This window comes from Oncorhynchus gorbuscha, unplaced genomic scaffold (assembly GCF_021184085.1).
Source record: "Oncorhynchus gorbuscha isolate QuinsamMale2020 ecotype Even-year unplaced genomic scaffold, OgorEven_v1.0 Un_scaffold_2077, whole genome shotgun sequence".
Lineage (NCBI taxonomy): Eukaryota > Metazoa > Chordata > Actinopteri > Salmoniformes > Salmonidae > Oncorhynchus > Oncorhynchus gorbuscha.
In genome coordinates, this window is record NW_025746673.1 from 42,501 (window position 1) to 49,726 (window position 7,226).

General features: G+C 47.4%; 1 pseudogene; it reads left to right on the top strand.

Moving 5' to 3' along the window:
* Positions 1–7,226, top strand: part of LOC124024925 — a 24,831-nt pseudogene extending 17,605 nt beyond the window's left edge.

Sequence of the window (7,226 nt, forward strand, 5' to 3'; positions counted from 1 at the left end):
ACAGCAAGGTAAACACACACGTATAGACTCTCACCAAGGTAACACACACACACGCACGTAGACTCACAGCAAGGTAACACACACACACACACGTTGTTAGACTCTCACAGAGTAACACACTGTATAGACTCTCACAGCAAGGTGACACACACACGTATAGACTCTCACAGCAAGGTAACACACACACACACACACACGTATAGACTCTCACAGCAAGGTAACACACACACACACACACACGTATAGACTCTCACAGCAAGGTAACACACACACACACACACACGTATAGACTCTCACAGCAAGGTAACACACACACACACACACGTATAGACTCTCACAGCAAGGTAACACTGAGACTCTCACAGCAAGGTAACACACACACACACACGTATAGACTCTCACAGCAAGGTAACACACACGTATAGACTCTCACAGCAAGGTAACACACACACACGTATAGACTCTCACAGCAAGGTAACACACACACACACACGTATAGACTCTCACAGCAAGGTAACACACACACACACACACGTATAGACTCTCACAGCAAGGTAACACACACACGTATAGACTCTCACAGCAAGGTAACACACACACACACGTATAGACTCTCACAGCAAGGTCACACACACACACACACGTATAGACTCTCACAGCAAGGTAACACACACACACACGTATAGACTCTCACAGCAAGGTAACACACACACACACGTATAGACTCTCACAGCAAGGTCACATACATACACACACACACACACGCACGTTAGACTCACAGCAAGGTAACACACACACACACACACACAAGTATAGACTCTCACAGCAAGGTAACACACACACACACACGTTAGACTCTCACAGCAAGGTAACACACACACACACACACACACACACGCATAGACTCTCAAGGCACACAACACACACACACGTATAGACTCTCACAGCAAGGTAACACACACGTATAGACTCTCACAGCAAGGTAACACACACACGTATAGACTCGCACAGCAAGGTAACACACACACACATCACAGCAAGGTAACACACACACACATACATACACACACACGTATAGTCTCACAGCAAGGTAACACACACACACATACATACACACACACGTATAGACTCTCACAGCAAGGTAACACACACACACACACACACGTATAGACTCTCACAGCAAGGTACACACACACACGTATAGACTCTCACAGCAAGGTAACACACACACACGTATAGACTCTCACAGCAAGGTAACACACACACACACGTATAGACTCTCACAGCAAGGTAACACACACACACACACACACGTATAGACTCTCACAGCAAGGTAACACACACATACATACACACACACACACGTATAGACTCTCACAGCAAGGTAACACACACACACACACACACGTATAGACTCTCACAGCAAAGTAACACACACACGTATAGACTCTCACAGCAAGGTAACACACACACACACGTATAGACTCTCACAGCAAGGTAACACACACACGTATAGACTCTCACAGCAAGGTAACACACACACACACACGTATACTCTCACAGCAAGGTCACACACACACACACACGTATAGACTCTCACAGCAAGGTCACACACACACACACACGTATAGACTCTCACAGCAAGGTAACACACACACACACACACGTATAGACTCTCACAGCAAGGTAACACACACACACACACACGTATAGACTCTCACAGCAAGGTAACACACACACACGTATAGACTCTCACAGCAAGGTAACACACACACACACGTATAGACTCGCACAGCAAGGTAACACACACACACATACATACACACACACACGTATAGACTCTCACAGCAAGGTAACACACACATACATACACACACACGTATAGACTCTCACAGCAAGGTAACACACACATACACACGTATAGACTCTCACAGCAAGGTAACACACACACACACACGTATAGACTCTCACAGCAAGGTAACACACACACACGTATAGACTATCACAGCAAGGTAACACACACACACGTATAGACTCTCACAGCAAGGTAACACACACACACGTATAGACTCTCACAGCAAGGTAACACACACACACGTATAGACTCTCACAGCAAGGTAACACACACACACACACACACACACACACACACACACGTATAGACTCTCACAGCAAGGTAACACACACATACATACACACACACACGTATAGACTCTCACAGCAAGGTAACACACACACACACACACACGTATAGACTCTCACAGCAAGGTAACACACACACGTATAGACTCTCACAGCAAGGTAACACACACACACACACACACACACACGTATAGACTCTCACAGCAAGGTAACACACACACACACGTATAGACTCTCACAGCAAGGTAACACACACACGCACGTATAGACTCTCACAGCAAGGTAACACACACACACACACACACACACACACACACAAGTATAGACACACAAGGTAACACACACACACACAAGTATAGACTCTCACAGCAAGGTAACACACACACACAAGTATAGACTCTCACAGCAAGGTAACACACACACACACACGTATAGACACACACACACACACACAGCAGCAAGGTCACACACACACACACGTATAGACTCTCACAGCAGGTCACACACACACACGTATAGACTCTCACAGCAAGGTAACACACACACACGTATAGACTCTCACAGCAAGGTAACACACACACACACACATACACACACACGTATAGACTCTCACAGCAAGGTAACACACACACACACACACACACACGTATAGACTCTCACAGCAAGGTAACACACACGTATAGACTCTCACAGCAAGGTAACACACACACGTATAGACTCTCACAGCAAGGTAACACACACGTATAGACTCTCACAGCAAGGTAACACACACACACGCACGTATAGACTCTCACAGCAAGGTAACACACACACACACACGTATAGACTCTCACAGCAAGGTAACACACACGTATAGACTCTCACAGCAAGGTGACACACACGTATAGACACACAAGGTAACACACACACACACACAGACTCTCACAGCAAGGTAACACACACACACACACACACGTATAGACTCTCACAGCAAGGTAACACACACACACACACACACACACGTACGTATAGACTCTCACAGCAAGGTAACACACACACACACACACACGTATAGACTCTCACAGCAAGGTAACACACACGTATAGACTCTCACAGCAAGGTAACACACACACACGTATAGACTCTCACAGCAAGGTAACACACACACACACACGTATAGACTCTCACAGCAAGGTAACACACACACACACACACGTATAGACTCTCACAGCAAGGTAACACACGTATAGACTCTCACAGCAAGGTAACACACACACACACGTATAGACTCTCACAGCAAGGTCACAAACACACACACACGTATAGACTCTCACAGCAAGGTAACACACACACACACGTATAGACTCTCACAGCAAGGTAACACACACACACACGTATAGACTCTCACAGCAAGGTCACATACATACACACACACACACACACGCACGTATAGACTCTCACAGCAAGGTAACACACACACACACACACACAAGTATAGACTCTCACAGCAAGGTAACACACACACACACACGTATAGACTCTCACAGCAAGGTAACACACACACACACACACACACACACGCATAGACTCTCACAGCAAGGTAACACACACACACACACACACACGTATAGACTCTCACAGCAAGGTAACACACACGTATAGACTCTCACAGCAAGGTAACACACACACGTATAGACTCGCACAGCAAGGTAACACACACACACATACATACACACACACGTATAGACTCTCACAGCAAGGTAACACACACACACATACATACACACACACGTATAGACTCTCACAGCAAGGTAACACACACACACACACACACGTATAGACTCTCACAGCAAGGTAACACACACACACGTATAGACTCTCACAGCAAGGTAACACACACACACGTATAGACTCTCACAGCAAGGTAACACACACACACGTATAGACTCTCACAGCAAGGTAACACACACACACACACACACGTATAGACTCTCACAGCAAGGTAACACACACATACATACACACACACACACGTATAGACTCTCACAGCAAGGTAACACACACACACACACACACGTATAGACTCTCACAGCAAAGTAACACACACACACACGTATAGACTCTCACAGCAAGGTAACACACACACACACGTATAGACTCTCACAGCAAGGTAACACACACACGTATAGACACACACACACACGTATAGACTCTCACAGCAAGGTAACACACACACACACACACACGTATAGACTCTCACAGCAAGGTAACACACACACACACACACACACACGTATAGACTCTCACAGCAAGGTAACACACACACACACACACGTATAGACTCTCACAGCAAGGTAACACACACACACACACACACATAGACTCTCACAGCAAGGTAACACACACACACGTATAGACTCTCACAGCAAGGTAACACACACACACACGTATAGACTCTCACTCGCACAGCAAGGTAACACACACACACATACACACACACACACACACGTATAGACTCTCACAGCAAGGTAACACACACATACACACACACACGTATAGACTCTCACAGCAAGGTAACACACACATACACACGTATAGACTCTCACAGCAAGGTAACACACACACACACACGTATAGACTCTCACAGCAAGGTAACACACACACACGTATAGACTCTCACAGCAAGGTAACACACACACACGTATAGACTCTCACAGCAAGGTAACACACACACACGTATAGACTCTCACAGCAAGGTAACACACACACACGTATAGACTCTCACAGCAAGGTACACACACACACACGTATAGACACACACACACACACACACACACACACACACACGTATAGACTCTCACAGCAAGGTAACACACACACACATACACACACACGTATAGACTCTCACAGCAAGGTACACACACACACACACACACACGTATAGACTCTCACAGCAAGGTAACACACACACGTATAGACTCTCACAGCAAGGTAACACACACACACACACACACACACGTATAGACTCTCACAGCAAGGTAAACACACACACACGTATAGACTCTCACAGCAAGGTAACACACACACACACACACACGTATAGACTCTCACAGCAAGGTAACACACACACATCACAGCAAGGTAACACACACACATACATACACACACACACGTATAGACTCTCACAGCAAGGTAACACACACACACACGTATAGACTCTCACAGCAAGGTAACACACACACACACGTATAGACTCTCACAGCAACACACACACACACACGTATAGACTCTCACAGCAAGGTAACACACACACAAGTATAGACTCTCACAGCAAGGTAACACACACACACAAGTATAGACTCTCACAGCAAGGTAACACACACACACACACGTATAGACTCTCACAGCAAGGTAACACACACACACACACACGTATAGACTCTCACAGCAAGGTCACACACACACACACGTATAGACTCTCACAGCAAGGTCACACACACACACGTATAGACTCTCACAGCAAGGTAACACACACACACACGTATAGACTCGCACAGCAAGGTAACACACACACACATACATACACACACACGTATAGACTCTCACAGCAAGGTAACACACACACACACACACACACACGTATAGACTCTCACAGCAAGGTAACACACACACACACACGTATAGACTCTCACAGCAAGGTCACACACACACGTATAGACTCACACACACTAGCCGTAGACCAGTCTCTCTACACATCAACTATCACTACAGGTACACACCAGTCTCTCCCCAGTTCCCGTATGAGTAACTTCCTGTTTCCTGTATGTGTGATGTCAGATCCTGTATGCGAGGGACGTGGACCAGAGGGGCCATACGTTTGAGAAGTCTGTCCACATGGGCAAGGAGTTCCAGAGACGAGCCAAAGCCACGATCCTCAGAGCTGCTGTGCTGCGCAACCAGATACACGTCAAGGTGACTACAGCTGTTACCACACCAGTCTAGACCACTGCCACGCGGCCCCAGTCTAGACCACAGCTGTTACCACGCGGCCCCGGTCTAGACCACAGCTGTTACCACACGGCCCCAGTCTAGACCACAGCTGTTACCACACGGCCCCAGTCTAGACCACAGCTGTTACACACGGCCCCAGTCTAGACCACAGCTGTTACCACACGGCCCGGTCTAGACCACAGCTGTTACCACACGGCCCCGGTCTAGACCACAGCTGACCACTGCTTACCACACGGCCCGGTCTAGACCACTGCTGTTACCACACGGCCCCGGTCTAGACCACTGCTGTTACACCACTGCTGTTACCCCGGTCTAGACCACTGCTGTTACCACACAGCTGCCCACGGCCCCAGTCTAGACCACTGAGATGGATCTTTCCCAGACACACATGAAGTCCTGAATAGAAGCATTCTCAATGGAGATTCTTCACTCCAGGACTAGGTTTAATCTATGTCTGGGAAACCTTGGATAGTTCACCGGGTGTTTTGATTTGGAACATGTTGTCAGAGCTTTTAATGTATCAGGTGATGTATTGTTTTAGTACTGTGTCCGTCGTTTGAAATCACTGTTGTCTGCCCCTCGAGACAATTTATCCACCTCTCTCTCTCTCTAAACATTTCACTGTTAAGTCTACATCTGTTCACTTCTTTTCTCTTCCTCCCTTCCCTCTTCTTTCCTCTCTCTCTCTCTCCTTCCCTCTTCTCCTCCTCTCTCTCCCTTCCCTCTTCTCATCCTCTCTCTCTCCTCCCCCTCTCTCTCCTCCTCCTCTCTCTCCCTTCCCTCTTCTCATCCTCCTCTCTCCTCTCTCTCTCCTCCTCTCCTCCTCCTCCTCTCTCTCTCTCTTCTTCTCCTCCCTCTCGCCCTCCCTCAGTCCCCTCCTAGAGAAGGCAACCAGGGGAGCTATCAACAGCCAACAGCCAAACAACCAGGATGACCAGCACCATGTGACGGGGACGTCCCTTCATGACACCATCGCTGGCACTCTGCTCCCTATATAGTGCACTACCCTATGGGGCCCTGGTCAAAAGTAGGGCGCTATGTAGGGAATAGGGTGCCATTTGGTACACAGACGATGCCTGGTGCCTCTGAATGAA